The sequence below is a fragment of the Anabrus simplex genome, chromosome 1 (genome assembly GCF_040414725.1).
Source record: "Anabrus simplex isolate iqAnaSimp1 chromosome 1, ASM4041472v1, whole genome shotgun sequence".
In the NCBI taxonomy this organism is placed as follows: domain Eukaryota; kingdom Metazoa; phylum Arthropoda; class Insecta; order Orthoptera; family Tettigoniidae; genus Anabrus; species Anabrus simplex.
In genome coordinates, this window is record NC_090265.1 from 1,596,942,031 (window position 1) to 1,596,959,874 (window position 17,844).

Sequence of the window (17,844 nt, forward strand, 5' to 3'; positions counted from 1 at the left end):
TGGAAACAACGTATGGACCTTCCCATTCTATTTCTCGGATAAAGCTAAGAGACATGCTATTTTAAAACAAACTTACTGCACGTACAGTATTTACTTCGATATCCGTATACAATGTAGAATACCGTAGCGAAGCACGGGCATATTTGCTAGGGGTTATTTAATATTGGTACACTTTGATGCACATCGTTTTGGCGGGTGAATAACATATACGAAAATAAGGAATGCTGGAATAAAATATCTCCTCCAGAAATAAAATAATCCCCTGATTCACGATGACTGCTGTCAAGTTTTATGGCCTATAGGTCAAATACAGTAGAGACAATATGCGACACTTCCGGATTTGGCCTTGTTAAAATGGGAAACAAGTCGTAAATGGCGCTCCTAGTGGCTTGCTCCGAAAATTCGCGCTAAATTCAAATATCAATGGAAATGTATACACGGAAATGGATAAATAAATTACTTCTAGAAAGAAAGTGTTACTAAGATATTAACTTCAAAGTTGCTAAAGCAATTCTGGATAAATGAATGAAGAATTATGAAGGTTATTATTTAAAAACTGAAATTAGACATATAATCAAGATGTGAAATGGACTGCTGTGAAAGGGCTTGATCTTTCATTTATGTATTACATTTTTTTGCTTTAGAATTCCTGCCTGACCGTTCACGGCTAGATTTTTCTTTTTCTCATTTAAAAGCATTGTACCATCATATTAAAACACTTGTCAACAAAAATATCGGCATATTAATTACACACGTGATTCAATGAATTTATATTTAAGAGCTGGACAATTTTCCTTTTAACTTGAAGCCTACCAACAGAAAGAAAATCTATAAGTTTATGTTCAAAATCATTCAAACTTTCCCTATAAGCAATACTTCCCATAATGCCATTACATTAGGGTAAAGCAATTTTGCATCATTATATTGTTTCAAAAAAAATGTACATTTCTTAAATCACCCATATTTTCTTCAGTGCTTGACAACGCATTACGGCATTCCAAATGGGGTAACTTGGAATACAACCAGCCACACTCATGTGCATATGTATTTTCCTGAATTAAGTCAAACCCACAGATTACACCTACAACAACACATCGGTATTGAAGGTTAATTGCTGCACTATATAATAAAATATGCGTATTATATTTTAAGACAGTTAAAATATGGGTTGATCAGGTCAGAATATTATGAAGTACTATAAAAATCCCTTTTCCACTGGAAGAATATACAAGCAAACACAATATTACTTAAATTTTCTTGTCACGAGGGAAACGGATGAAAGACCGCGCATTCTTCTCTACTTCATAGTTACTGCAGCCAAACACAGCACATACCTTTCCCCTCATGTTGAGAGAGATATCAAGGAATGACACACGCTACTATTTAATTATGTCAACTCACTGAAAAAGCATAAATAACACCAAAAACTTCACACACAAATACACGTGCTCTTATGACAGAATCCGTAGTTCTCAGGTCAATCCGCTAGAGAGAGCTGTAATAGCTGGCCCTAGATATCTCGCTGAGTGCCGCGTATTGTCTCCACTGTATTTGGTAGTATTCAACATGAAAACTTATCAACCTTATCATTTATATATCTTGACGGAAATACAGTCAAAAAATGATAACTAAGACTGAAGACAATATGTTATGGGACGAATTAAAGGAAGGCATCCAGATAATAACCGGAGGTATGGTTCCTTTTAGTAGTTACTGACTTTTTCAAGTTGCGTTACTCTCTGCCCCTTGGAAGACGGAATTTTTCGCGATTATCATTGTTTTACAGAAATATTCTATGCAAAAGATGTACGTGGAAAAATTATAGGAAATTCAACATTTAATATGTCAAATCTAAAAGGTTTTAACGCCCGATCTCTAATAATGGAGACGTACAATATAAATAATTAATAAAGCGTAGTCTATGGGATGGGTTTAAAGCAATCGTTAAGGAGTGTAAAAATAGATATGTACCTTTAAAACTGGTAATGAATAGTGAGGACACATCATATAATAACAGGAAAATAAAGAGATTAATAAGGAAGAGCATATTAGAAAGAAACAGCCCTCTTGCCCTTTTGCCATTTTACACTTTGGTCCTTTTGCCATTTAGCCCTTTTGAGCTTTTACCTTTTTGTCCTTTAGCCATTTAGCCCTTTGGACATTTAGCCCGTTTTGCCCTTTGCGGTTTATGTGGTCGCTCAGCTCCAAGACCCAAGGTCACCTTTGAGCGTTATTCCTCAATCAATAAAGCATATGTATTAAGTCTTGCATCATCTCCCTAGTCCAGTAGCCACCATTGTTTTTCGATTTCAGCTTCCAGCGTTACAGCCCCCATGAATAAAGCACATACATTAAACCTAAGGCCATCCCCTAGTCCCATGTGTAGCCACAAGCTTTTTCCGAGTTCAGCTTCCAACGTTGACAACGAGTCCCCGCTCAGCCTGCCAGCCAATCACGGAGCAGGACCAAGACGGGCAGCCAATAGCAGCCGTCACATAGCCACACCAGCTAGCCAGCCAGCCTGCCTAACCATTGTGCGGGCAAACAAGCAAATTTGTCTAGTTCTCAGTGCGGTTACCAGTTCGTGTCTTGTCTCGGCGTGATCCGATTAAAACTAAACCTGACACGAATGGTACCCACTGAGTGCGCCAAATTAGACGTAGGTCCTCACACTTATTCGACCGTTTCCAGTGCTTCACGTACCCCAGCCTCCATGGACCCTAACCAGGCACATCCACCTAACTTCGACTACTCCCAAGCTTTCACCAACCTAGCAATATCTATATCATCCCCCAGTATTAAACACAGTACCCTCTCCTCCCCACCAAGTATGGACCATCCCTGTGGATCAAGTAGCTGGGATCCATACCAATCCCCTCACCCCACCGAGTCAACAGAAAAGAAGAAGAAGAAGAAGAAGAAGCAACCTTTGAAGAAGACACCTATAAACAACCATACCACCCCCTTCCCAACTTCCCCGAAACGCAAGTCAATTATCCTTCCCCTCACGAACCCAGGACCAGTTCCAATCACCCGCCCCCTAATCATCGAAGCCCTAAAACCAATCATACCACGCTACATAGCAATAATCGGAGAAACCCACAACAACCTCCTCATTATAACCCCAGTCAGAAACATATTCCTAAATACCATCCTGAACCGTATCGCAGGTATTGAAATCCCCACCTCAATTGTGTTCAACCCACTAAACAACACCTCAGACCAGCCAGAATCCACAGAAACAACCGCATCATCCCCTCTCCCATCCATGCATATCACAGAAACACAAACCAACCTACCAACTCCTACCGAATCATCCGAAGCCCAACCCAACCCACCACCACCTACCGAGTCAACCGAAACCCAAACCAACCCACCTTCCTCCCCAGCCACCCCCACTCCCACCGATACCCACGAAGTCCACACAGGCCCAAACCAACCCACAACTACCACACACAGACACATTCACGCAGACCGGGAGCAGGCGTAAAAAACCTCCTGCCAAGCCACACACTCACACAAAGCACTACAGCCAACACGAGCCTACACGCTCCCACGCCCATCCCTAATCACACAGTGCTTTAATTGCCCCAAATGAAATCACACAGCAGCTTCGTGCTCTGAGCCCACCCGCTGCATAAGGTGTGGCGGTCCCCACCGCCATACAGATTGTAAGGTACCACGGGACCAGGCGAATTGTGCCAACTGCCAAGGCAGCCACGCAGCTTCGTGCTCTGAGCCCACCCGCTGCAATAGGTGTGGTGGTCCCCACCGTCATACAGATTGTAAGGTACCACGGGACCAGGTGAATTGTGCCAACTGCCAAGGCATCCGCGCAGCTTCGTCTTTTGGCTGTCCATTTATCAAAGAGGCAATTAAGGCACATTACAGACCATCCCGTCACCTACATCCAAATTCCAACACCACCCCCATTACTCAGCCTCCCAGTCCCACCCCCATCACAACCGAACACAAGACCTATCAAAACCACCCCCACCCTACACACCCGAGACACAACCACCCTGCTGCACCTACTGATACTGAACCTGCTTTCCAACCAAACCAGTCTACCAATCCCCATGCACAGGCCCCCAGTGCCAACACGCCCCCAGCCCCCCAGCCCCCCACCCCCAACCAAGTACAAATCCCGCCAAGCCCATCAAGATCAACGAAAAGTTCTCACTTCCCATCAAAAAGCCAGTTCCCACCAAGACAATACCGACCTTCCAGCCGTCTACCAACCCCACTAACGAATCAAAACCACAACAACCTGCTCAAATTCCACAATTACCTATCGCCAAACCCACAAAACAATAAGTCAAAATCACCATAACCGATGCACTGGAAACCAACAGGACGCCGAGGCGGGAAGTCCACACATGCTGAAAAATACATGCTGTAAGTTTTTTCAAAATGTATAGTGCCGACACACGAGAACTAATAATGTTCTCGTGTAAAAACAGTGGCAGGGCCCACTGATGCTGATACCGCTACTGCTGCAGTTAAGCAAAATTGGGCATGGCCAGTACCCGGATGAGTGACCAACCAGGTCTACCACCTGCCGTTGAAACAAAGCTCATTAAAAAGCGAACACACAGCTACGGTGCAGCACACAGCGAGGTTAATCATGCCAAATTAACATTTATCAACAGACTTCTCCTACGAATGCCACATGTCAATGCACATTTATTATTATTATTATTATTATTATTATTATTATTATTATTACCAACAATCTATATTTATTATTCTTATACTTATTTCCCAGACAGCTCAGCTGAGGATCGCTAAAGTGAAACCGGTACTGGGACCCAATTAAACTACTGCTCAATTTGGCTTCCAACGTCATTCCCTTTATGAATAAAGCACATGTATTCAGCCTTACACCATCTCCCTAGTACTATGTGTAGCCACCACCTTGTTCCGAGTTAAGCTTCCAACGTTATGCCCCTATGTATGAAGCATGTGTATTAAGCTTACACCATCTTCCTAGTCCCATTTGTAGCCGCCATCTTGTTCCAAGATCAGCTCTAAGCCCTTGAGGGTGCCTGCCAACGTTACGCCTCTATGAATAAAGCACACATATTAAGAATTACGCCATCTCCCTAGTCCTATCAGTGCAATGTGTGTAGCCGCTATCTTGTTCAAGAATCCAAGTTCAGCTCCAAGACCCTCCCACTGAAGCTGCTTTCCAGCGTTACGCCGCTATGAATATAGCATATGCATTAGGTCTTACACCGTCTCCCTAGTCCTATTAGTACAACGTGTAGCCGCTAAGCTCGTGTAGGGAAGGGCAACCGTTAGGTTAACGCATGGTCAGCGTGCGGTTAAGCCTAGGGTGTAAAGTTATATCCGAGCTGGTGTAGGGAAGGACAATCAGCCAGCATCCAAACGTATGCATATTTTCTCACATGCAGACCGGATAATAACATGTATGAACAACTGCACAGAAACCTACATTAGCAAATGTTTGCCAGGTTAGTAACCCTTGCTGCTTCCAGAAACAATTCTGCTGAGACGCGACATTGTTCCTTCATAATACTTTGTCAGCATTCCTTTTCTAAGGCGGATTGAGCTGTTAGGTTACACTAGTCATCGGTCCAAGAAAAGTCCAGTATTCAATTTCCTGGTGTTGTTGAGCTTCAGTCTAAGAGAGTTCCAAGTTCGATGTTCGTTCTTCTATTGTTCAAGCCCTAGACTCAATCTCTGTGTAAGATAGATATTTTTACTAAATATTACTTCTGTTCAAGGGAGCCCAAGACTCGATCTCTGTTTTGGGTCAAATATTAACAATGTTATTGCCTTTATGTCCTATTAACTGCTTTCTAGATACACCAAAGTATCGGAATTTAGTCCCGCAGTCGTTCTCCTCTTGTTCAAGGGATTCTCAGACTCGATCTCTTTTTGGGTCAACTATTAATAATAATATTGGCTTTACGTCCACTAAATACGTTTAACAGTCGCCGAAGTGCCAGAATTTAGTCCCGCAGAAGTTATTTTTAGTTCAAGGGAGCCCCAAACTCGGTCTCCGTTTTGGATGAAAGTCCAAGTTGCAGACACTAAAAATATGAATAAAGTATAACGTGCCCCGTCTAACCCAAAAAATAAAAATTGTTCTGTACCTGCTTATCAGCCTCGTGAACCCGCCATCTTCACCTTCCAGCTTTATACTAAGTATGTTCTACGTGTATCGGCTCTTCGACCATGTGACTTGTGACTTCAGCTAACTTTCTCGAAGCTCCTCCATGCTTCCTTTTCTTCGAGGACATTCCTTCTGTCCTATAAATACTCATGCTGTTTCCCTCAATGATCAGTTCAACTTTGATAGCGGTCTGGTGTGGAGGGGCTCCGGCTGATATACGTGTTTTCACACGTACACATTTAATTTCAGTCCATTCTGGAATTCATCACAGTGTGACGACTGGGTAAGCTAAAATCTTATGTTTATTTAAGCATCGATAGCAGGGAGCTTGACTTACGTTTCGCCCTTCAGGCTTGGACTAGAATTCGTTTTCGTTTACGTTTTCGTTTCAAATTGTCATTTCATTCCCACCCCCGAAGAGTGGGTGGTCCATCAGCTGAACGAGCAGCTCTTCGGTCATTGGTAAGAAAGAATACAGCAGAAAAAATTAAAAAAGAGAGAAGAATGTATTGTACATACCTGAACGGGGAGTAGATGGAGTGGCGCAGAGGCTAAGACAAACAACAAGCGGACCCGCAAGGGAGACTCGCATCGCACCCCCCAAGGATCAAACCCCCACAAAAAAACCGTTTATTTCCAATAAGACAAATACAGACATGTAAAAAGCACTGAAATGTACAACAGTAATGAAATATACAAATGGAAGGAATACCTTCAGCAGGCAGTCTTGGCATATAACGTGGGCAATATGTAGTCTTTACACCATGTCGTAGTGAAATAAGAACACAGAAATGTAAAAATGTAAGTACGTACCATCAACTAAGTTGACACAGAACAACACGACACAACATGAGCGTGAGAAACAACATTAAACAGTGACTTAAGGAAAACGAAGAGGTGTAATGTGCACATTAAAAAGTATATACATTAAATGAACTAAATCGTAAACAAAACTTGAGAGAATCACACAGAGAAACTTGTTGCATCACGAGTATGGCGTCATATGCCCTGTGACATCATGAGTCCGTGAAAAGAAAGATAGGAATTGCAACATAAAACAAGAACATTGTCACGTGCAGAAGAATATGCAACAATAAACAGTGATAGACGTAAAGAAACACATAATTTGGGAAAACGAATGCAGATTATTAAGCACTGAATATGAAGACTGGGGACACTAACACTTCACTGCACTGAAAACACAACACTGACAGCGCTTGTGGCGCTGTTGTCGGAGTGGGTACAGAAACGTGCAGCCACATCCAGGAGCAACATTGAAAGCACAATCAGCTGTGTGTTATAGCTGAGAAGGGCAAAGCGTACCCAGCGGCATTCAAAGAGTTCGGCAAACGTTTGATCTCCCTGGCCACTCACTTGCCTAGCAGGGGGTTATTTATGACGGCAGTGGGCTTTAAAACGGAAGTTCGCATTCCCCTTCAGAAATCCTCACAACTCTGTTGCCACTTCACCTCTTGTTAAATAGACGTCAGTCTCTTTTTTCAGCTCAGACAATTCACAATGGCTTTGTTCGCTGTTTGAAAGTTTTGGATTATTTCTTTGCTTCGTTAATTAATATTTGTGAAGTGTGTTGCTTTTCATTTCACTTCATGCAGTGATGTGGAGACCATGGGAATCACACCTGGAAATTACACAACCGGGGAGAATGACCAGTACCTCGCCCAGGCGGCCTCACCTGCTATGCAGAACAGGGGCCTTGGTGGGGGATTGGAAGATTGGAAGGGATAGGCAGGGAAGAGGGAAGGAAGCGGCCGTGGCCCTAAGTTAGGTACCATCCCGGCATTTGCCTGGAGGAGAAGGGGGAAAACACGGAAAACCACTTCCAGGATGGCTGAGGTGGGAATCGAACCCACCTCTACTCAGTTGACCTCACGAGGTTGAGTAGACCCCATTCCAGCCCTCGTACCACTTTTCAAATTTCGTGACAGAGCTGGGAATCGAATGCGGGCCTCCGGGGGTGGCAGCTAATCACACTAACCACTACACTACAGAGGCGGACAATTAATATTATTATTTTTATTATTATTACTATTATTATTATTATTATTAGTATTATTATTATTATTATCCAGTCCCTAGTTCGTGATTTTACTTTTCCTTTGCTGGGCGAGTTGGCCGTGTGGTTAGGGGCGCGCCGCTGTGAGCTTGCATCGGGAGATAATGGGTTCAAGCCCCACTGTCGGCAGCTCTGAAGATGGTTCTCCGTGGTTTCCCATTTTCACACCAGGAAAATGCTGGGGAAATACCTTAATTAAGGCTACGGGCACTTCCTTCCCACTCCTAGACTTTTCCTAGCCCATCGTCGCCATAACACCTATCTGTGATGGTGCGACACAAAACAAATTGTAAATAATTGTTGTACTTTTCCTTTTTTTACTGAAAGCGAGACACTGATACTAGCAGCATGAAATTACGTATAATATTTTAATAGGCCTACTTTGGTATCAATTTAAGTTTAGTCCTTGTCGAGTTTATTTGCCAATTCCTTCTTCCTGTTTTCTTTCTTTCTTTCTTTCTTTCTTTCTTTCAACATCTGCGACCACCGCACGTGTTAACCACGAAACAAATTATTCTGCGATATCGGTGTGTGCTGTGGTTCATGATCAAGTTTTTATATTTATATTTTGACTTTAGAATAAATTAAGTGTTAACATGTTTAAATAATCGACGCAAAATATGACAGAGCTCACTTGCCTTTTAAACGACACGCGCCTCTTGTGTCCAGAGGAAAGAAACCGACTGACAACCCTCATTATTACTAGGGCGGGCAGAATGACAACCCTCATTATTACCAGGGTGGGCCAAGTTTTGAGATCAGAGGATACCGCGTGGGTATGCTTTGAGCGTCAGGACTATACATAACATCGAGCGAGGGGGGTGCGGCGGGAAGTATCTAGTGGAAACTAAGGAGTAGCAGGGGGGGCGGGAAGATGAAAGTTGTCAGGAGTGCGAGTGTTATTGTAAATAGCAGTGGCCAGAGGAGAAAGAGCAAGGGCTTCAGTAATGAGAGGGTTATGACTAGAGATACCAGAATTAAGATAGTTGAGACGGAGGGAATGAAGGTGAGAGAGAATTAAGGGAAAACTATAAAGAGATTGAAAATGTGCGGAAGGAGTGTCTTAAGGAAGGCGGTAGGCGATACGGAGAGCATGACGGTCCAGTCGTGGCAGTCGAGCGTAGTCTGTAGAGAGCGCAGTAATCCAAGTCAGTGAGGCGTAGGTAAGGAGAGGGCGGATAGATGATTTATAGAAGGTAAGTAGATGGCAAGGTTTCAAGCCCAGGAGGGGCCAGTAAGGGAACGGAGAGCACGGAAACGATAGAGGGCTTTACGGTGGATGGCTGCAAGGTGGTGGATCCATTTTAAATTATTCTGGAAAGGTATGCCTAGGTAAGTTAGTAGTTCAGTTTCTACAAGAGGGACGTTATACAGTGTTAGTCGGATTCGGTTACTAAGAGGACGGAGGCGGGATTTAAGGCGAAAAACGACAAATTGAGTTTTAGTAGGGTTAATAGTAAGGTGCCAGGAATTGAACCAAGATTCCAAAGTATTGATATAGGATTGGAGGTGATTGGTGAGTGAGGTAAAAGAACGACTTAGGGCGAGGATGGCTAAGTCGTCCGCATATTGATATAAGCGGTGAGGAGGATGGGGAATGTCGTAAGTAAACAGAATATACAGTAGGAAAGAGAGAGGGGAGCCTTGAGCGACACCAGAAGTGAGAGGGAAGGTATAAGAGCGAGCACCACGGATGGTAATAGTAGCAGTTCTACACTTGAGATAGTTAAATACAGTAGTAGGCGAATAATAGTAGTAGGGAGAGGAAGGTGGCGGAGTTTGTAAAGAAGGCCCTCGTGCCAAACGGAATCGAAGGCCTTATTTACATCGAGACAAACCAGAGCTGCAGGACGGTGAGATTGGAGGAAAGTGGAAAGAGAAGATGTGATATGAAGGAGGTTGTCATGTGTTGAGAAGTGAGCTCGGAAGCCGGCCTGGGAAGAAGGGAGGAGATTGAGAGATTGGAGGTAAAGAGAGAGGCACTTACAGAGAATTCCTTCGAAAATCTTCGAGATGACAGGGAGAAGGGAGATAGGGCGGTAGGCTGTTAGGTCAGAAGGCGGTTTGCGAGGTTTCAAAAAGAGAAGAATAAGGGCATGGCCCCAATGTGCGGGGAACCGGTGTAGAGAAGGGTATTAAATATAGAACAAAGAGCGTGATGAAGAGATAATGGAGCTTCACTGATGTGGCGATAGGTAATGTGATCGGGTGAGGGTCGGGAGGGGGGCAGACGGGTAGTGAAGAGAAAGTGGAAAAAGTGAGGAGAGCAGGAAGGTGCTCAGAATCGATATGGAGGCATTTATCTATGGTAGAAATGGTGGAAAGGGAAGGGGAGAGGATGAGGGTGTCAGGGGCGGTTTGGGAGATAGGGCGGGAGGGGAAGGGGAAAGGTACCTGTATGCCCCGGATTTCCGATAGCAGAGTCGTAAAATCGGTGGATTGAGTGACATTATATCAGTGTATATTAATATCGGCAATAAATTATATAATTCGTGAAGGTCGAGTCAACATAGTGAAGAAGGTCGATAAGGGGTGGGGTTCTAGGGGGGGGGGTAAAGCGTGATGATGGTAATGGTAGTGTTATTCGGGAGAAAAGTTTCAAGAATTAAATATTCCGTGAAATTATTTCCAAAGTTATAAAAATGACGTTTAGTTGTAATATGCCGTTTCGTACCAATAGCCACACCTCCACGAGTTTCATAGAGTCTATCGGCGCGATGCAAATTGTGCTTAGGAAAATGTGGGTGGAGGAGGGGGTTTAGAAACGTTTCATTTCGTACAAAGGTATCCAGGTCATACAGGTTGAGGGAGAGGTCCAGGAGAGCACGGCTGGAGTTTAAAGAACAGATGTTAGTAAAGTATAGGGTAAACATTTTACCCCACTAGGGGAACAGCATTGAGGGAGAAAAATGCAAAATGCGTTTTGTTCCCCGCATACGCTATATCCATGTGGGTATTGAAAACCAACTGCGCTGCAAGCTGGACCTGACTAAGGATGAGGGTGCGGTGGAAAGGGAGGACGTTCTGGAGCACCATTGTTAAAAAACGAAGGATGTTCTCAGAACAGGGAGTGGGAAGGGAAGAGGAGTGAGCGGGAGTGGGAAGGTCCTGGGAAATGACGGGAATAACCGTTTCAGGTTGGGAGTGTTCAGGAGCAAGATGAGACTTGCATTTATAGGAAAAAGGGGGGGGGGAGGTTGTGAACAATTTATGCAACTGCGAGATGCCTTGTTACGACAACTACTAGTCGGATGCTCCTGGCTACAAATTGCATACCTGTGATTGTTGACAGGGCTGGCCAGGAAGATGGTCATAATGCAGGCACTGATTGCAGAGGATTTTCTGTTGTGGCGCCGAGCGGGAAGGCATCCAGGGTGGCGATGTCACGTGACAGGATGCGGAAGAGGCTGGTAGGTCCACGGTCATTCTTGATTCGTACCACCTTGAACACCTGGTGACCTTCAAGCTGGAGCTGGGCGGAGATCTCATCGTCCGTCCAGTCGCGCTCGACGCCATACGCCACAACTGAATGAACAGGCGCGGGACGTGTGGACGGTTCAGGGCGTCGTGTAGGTGCCTGCTACGTCATGTTAACAGCCTTGGTGTGACTTCCAAAGTGAGCAAGTCCGATGGTCGGAGTGAGGTGGACATAAAAAGGCATGCTAGTTTTTATATGATGGTACCCTTCTAGAGTGCGCTGGATCTTGATGTCATAGTCCTTGTAGTTTGGCGTGAATCTCGTGAGGATCTGGTAGATGTTGCGGGTGTTCGCTTTGTCTGGATCAATGTGCATCATTTTACTATGTAGAAAGTAGCTGGTGGAAGTGGTAATGGATGAACTATGCTTCGTTGACGGATGGCCGGGGCTAAAGTTGCGTTATTCGCCGCTAGGGGCATAACTTCGAACGTAGGATGAAATACATGGATTTGGCGGCGATTGAAGTTGAGGTGATTGATGGAATGGTGCCGGGCTGAGTGGCTCAGACGGTTAAGGCGCTGGCCTTCTGACCCCAACTTGGCAGGTTCGATCCTGGCTCAGTCCGGTGGTATTTGAAGGTGCTCAAATACGTCAGCCCCGTGTCGGTAGATTTACTGGCACGTAAAAGAACTCCTGCGGTACTAAATTCCGGCACCTCGGCGTCTCCGAAAACCTTAAAAGAGTAGTTAGTGGGACGTAAAACAAATAACATTATTAAAAACAGTTCTGCTTGGACCAGCGTGCGTGCAAGTCAGGGCAGCTAGTGAGCTCTCGAACTGAGTGTACGGTCTAACGAGTCTGTTTTTACTTGTGTATAAGTGACTATCTGATAAACGCTTGACAGTGGTGACAGATAGGGTTGTTCGAGATATCTATGTGTTCATAGTTAAACGATCATCATGATAGTGGAAAGGAAGAATACGATTGTGATCAACTTCACCGACAGAGACACGCCCCGACCAGCCCCATACGAAGTGCATGACTGGATTTTTGACACCTTGCACCTAGAAGAAAGTGACATCGAAATGATCCAGCTTAATGGTATATCGCGGCAAGTGTACATAAAATGCAAGAAGCAGGAAACAACTGAAAAACTGCTACAGGATTATGCAGGTGAGCACTCCTTCTTACACAGTAATGGGTTCCGTAGCAAAGTGACTATTGATTCTGCGGGACTAGGTACAAAGTTGGTGAGAATCTTTAATCTTCCAATGGAGGTACCTCATAGAATAATTGTGGAACAAATTAGTAAATATGGGACAATTTTTTCGATTCAGGATGAAACGTGGAGCTCAGGTTTCCGGTACAAGGTTCATAATGGTGTACGAGCAATTCGACTAATGTTAAAGCAACATATACCGTCTTACTTAGATATTGGTGGGCATAAAGCCCTGATCAGTTACGAAAATCAGCCTACTACGTGCTCGTCTTGTAATGCAGTGGGACACTTACGGGGTCAATGCCCACGACGTAAACAACCTGTCCAGCTAAGCGAACAGCCTGCTAGTCCCACCTGGGCGACCTTGGCCAGTGGGAAACTGCCGACACAGCGCAGTCCGCTGCAAGCTACGCAGTTGACTCCTGAAGACAACTTACACAGTTCATCACCTAGTGACTTACATGAAGCTACACAGGAAACACAACATGATCACCAGAACACTATGCCGGCCACTTCTGTGACGCACAGGGAGACAGAGTTATTAGGTCAACAGGTGGGGGATCAGATAACTGAGAACGACAATTCTGATAATAGTCATCAAATACCGCAACCGGAAAGGCTAACTACGCTCGAGTCAGATGCCGTACGGCCAGCACAGCTACCCCAAGAAACAAATCATAACCAGTTACAGCCTCCAATAACTCAGGATATGGAAACAGGGGGCGGAGATGTATTGACACCGCCACCATCCGTCAAAGACAGTAATATGCAAAGTAGGGAAGAGCATAATATATCACCGACCTTCGAACATGCGGGACCCCCGTCGGTGGAAGAAATGGAAATTACGGAAACAAAACTACCTCCAGTTAGCCAACGGGATCCTAGGTTAAAGCGGCCGGTAGATGATACTGGTAAAAAGAAAGTCACTAAAATTATCAAACATGTTCCGAATAAATAACTTAAGCACTCGTCTCCATCTTCAAACACATCATTATGATTGGCGCTGTGTTCTTTTCCTTAAGCATTCTACTTCTTCATACCGTAGCATCACTTAATGTAAATTGCCTGAGAAGTCGCAGCAAACAGGTCCTCTTACAAGAATTTATTAGAGATTATGACATCGATATCCTCTTCCTACAAGAAGTTAACGTCTTTACTTTGCCTTACCTGGGGAATAATTACCAGTATGTTGCCAATCCTGGGGAAGACTCGAGAGGTACTGCAATTATATACCGATCTGGATTACACATTAAACTTTGTGAAACACACCCTAGTGGGAGGATCACGTCGATATTAACAGAAGATAACACACTGTACATAAACATCTACCTGCACTCTGGAACACATCGTCGTCACGAGCGAGAGGAATTTCTGACCACACACTTACCATTCTATTTACGACATAACTACAAAGACTTAATTTTCGGTGGGGATTTTAATTGTGTTTTACACGCCAAAGACCAGAGAGGAGAATTCAACCCTTCTCCTGCACTTGAAAGGATATGTCAGGCCTTAGAGCTTCGTGATGGATGGGAAAGTAAACATGGCAATTTCGTACAATTTACATTTTTCCGAGGAACAGCGGCTTCTAGAATTGATAGATTTTACGTTAACAGAGACCTAGCACCGCATATACATGACATCAGTGTTAAAATATTACCCTTCAGTGATCATCACGCTGTCCTACTGAAGATTCGTACCACTAGGAGAATACCTGTTATCGGGAAGGGATATTGGAAACTAAATAATGCGTTGCTTGATGACGAGCAAGTGAAAGAGAGCTTTCAACAGATGTGGTCAAATATGCTCAGTCGTCTCACCCAACAGGGCCCTTTAACTGTACACAAGTGGTTGCATAAGGTTAAACCGGCGATTCAATCCTTCTTTAAGAAACATGGAGCAGAAAAAGCACGTAACAGACGGAAAACTCTGCACTCTTACTACACTATACTAACTGACCTTCTGGCGCGTCAACAGGCAGGTTACAACGTAAACAGTCACATAGCCGCAGTTAAACGAAGAATAACAGCTATTCAGGAAAACATCCTACAGGGTTCGTTAGTTCGTTCGTGTTCTAATTCACCCTTAGCAGAAGAAAAAGCTCAGCTTTATCATGTAGCCCATGAAAAAAGGAACGGGAAGAGCAAAGTAATATCTACTCTTCATACAGATGACAACAGACGACTCTTATCTACTAAAGACTGTCTAAATGAAACTGAGAAATACTTCCGCGAAACGTTCCGGGACTGTGAGAATTCCCCGCTAGATCAAACGAACATTCTGTCTTTCGTCGATCAACAACTCAATGATGATGATAGGCAACAGCTCCTCCGTCCCATTGAAGAAAGTGAACTATTCGAGGCCCTACGATCGGCCAGTAAGAGATCAGCTCCCGGCCCTGATGGTCTGACTTACCTTTTCTACAAAAAGTACTGGAACGTCCTGAAAACAACCCTTTTAACACTAATGCAACTATTGTTCGCCAATCTACAAGATTGCACAGGCGTTAATGAAGGCATTATAATCCTTATACCCAAAGTCGCCGCACCACGAACTGTATCGGATTTCCGCCCGATAACACTCCTCAACACTGATTACAAAATCTTCATGAAAATACTGGCGAAAAGAATACGTCCCTACCTTAATAACATCATCAAAGAAGGGCAAACATGTGCTATACCCGAAAGGAAAATTACCCACATCCTACAGGCAGTAAGGAATGCAGTGTTACACTTTGAAGCAGATCCAACTGAAATGGGCGCGATTCTAAACCTGGACTTCCGAAAAGCTTTCGACAGAGTGCATCATGGGTACCTGTTAGCAGTGCTGCAACGCTTGGGTCTCCCAACCGCAATATGCAATCTTATTCGAACCCTGTATAGTTCGGCGCATTCTCGAATCATTCTTAATGGACTCTTCTCCAGACCAATTCCAATTAAGACATCGGTACGACAAGGATGTCCCCTCTCAATGACTCTTTTTGCTTTCAGTATTGAACCCTTTATTCGGGCAGTCCACTTTGTACTGTGCACGATTCCCAACCCCCAGAGCCTGTTCACGGTTGCAGCTTATGCTGACGACGTCACCATATTACTGCAGACACCCACCGTTACCCCACAGTTGAAGAGTATAATAACAACTTACGAGAAAGCCTCTAATGCCCAAGTCAGTTATCAAAAATCCGCGATACTACCGCTTGGTAGCTGGTCACAAGAGATGACAATTGCGTCCATACCAATTAAAGATAAAATTAAGATTTTGGGATTAGTGTTTACCCCTAATATGTCCCAAAATATTGACATAAACTGGTCAACCATAGTTTCAAGGGTACGCGCCACATTGTCCATCAGTTTGAGTCGAAACCTGAACATCATCCAAAAGGTGTGGCATATAAACTTGTATGCCTTGTCTAAATTGTGGTATGTGGCACAAATTCTACCCATGCCGGTAAAAATAAGCCAGCGAGTTGAACTCTGTATTAGTTATTATTTGTGGCGCGGATATATGTTTCGTGTAGCAAGGTCACAAGTGAGAAAATCCGTAGCGCAAGGAGGACTGGGTCTCATAGCAGTCGGCGAAAAATGCCAAGCGCTTTTAATGCGAGAGATAATGATTGCGAAGACGGGAGTAGGAGCTGCTCATAATACTTACTTTTGGAATACACATCAGCAAAACCCGAAGTATTTAGTGCCGACTCGATGTTTTAGAAGAGCGCTGCAAGCGATAGATACGGTACGAGTGACAGGAAACAACGTTCCTCCTACACGAGTAATATACAATCATCTATTACAGAAGAACGAAACACAACCCCAGATCACGGAGAAGTACCCAAATCGGAAATGGAATGAAATCTGGAGAAATTTCAAAGATCCTCTTATACCAACTGACTGGAAAGTAGCCGCATATAAAGCTATAAACGAAATTATTCCCACAGAAGATAAAAAATTCCGTCACAACATCACCCAATCCCCACTCTGTAAAAAATGTCTGGAGGTGGACACACAGAGGCATAAACTTACTACCTGTGGAAATGTCAAAGTTATCTGGAAATGGTTTTGTTCTGTGCTAAGACAGATGACAGGATCGACGAATCCTAATGCAGCTTACAGAGCAGCCTTAGAGCTCGATTTCGGTACGCAGCACTTGAAATTTGCGCAAACCTGGCTTGTCATGGGGTATCTTTATTTTGTCCAGACAAACGAACAGTCCTCCCTTAACACGTTCATTCGTCTTCTAAAAGATGCCAAACGAACATTACTGAAACGTGTGCCATCGAGAGAGAAACATCAAGTTAAGGAACTCGAGAGTGTTTCATTATAACAGTCGAATGGTCGTGCAGTGGATAGTGCAGTGTTGTTCACGCGATGTGTTTTGTGCCAATGGTTTTTTTTTTTCCCTCTCAGTTGAAATGACTACTCTCTAGAACAATCAGGACAGAAGGACTTGTGACTAGTGCACATTATACTGTCATGAGAGATTCCGTGCTTTGCTTGTTGTGTTACTTTTGTATGTTGACACTGTATCTTGTTATTTGTGAGAAATAAATGATTTAAAAAAAAAAAAAGTAAGGGAACGGAGAGCACGGAAACGATAGAGGGCTTTACGGTGGATGGCTGCAAGGTGGTGGATCCATTTTAAATTATTCTGGAAAGGTATGCCTAGGTAAGTTAGTAGTTCAGTTTCTACAAGAGGGACGTTATACAGTGTTAGTCGGATTCGGTTACTAAGAGGATGGAGGCGGGATTTAAGGCGAAAAACGACAAATTGAGTTTTAGTAGGGTTAATAGTAAGGTGCCAGGAATTGAACCAAGATTCCAAAGTATTGATATAGGATTGGAGGTGATTGGTGAGTGAGGTAAAAGAACGACTTAGGGCGAGGATGGCTAAGTCGTCCGCATATTGATATAAGCGGTGAGGAGGATGGGGAATGTCGTAAGTAAACAGAATATACAGTAGGAAAGAGAGAGGGGAGCCTTGAGCGACACCAGAAG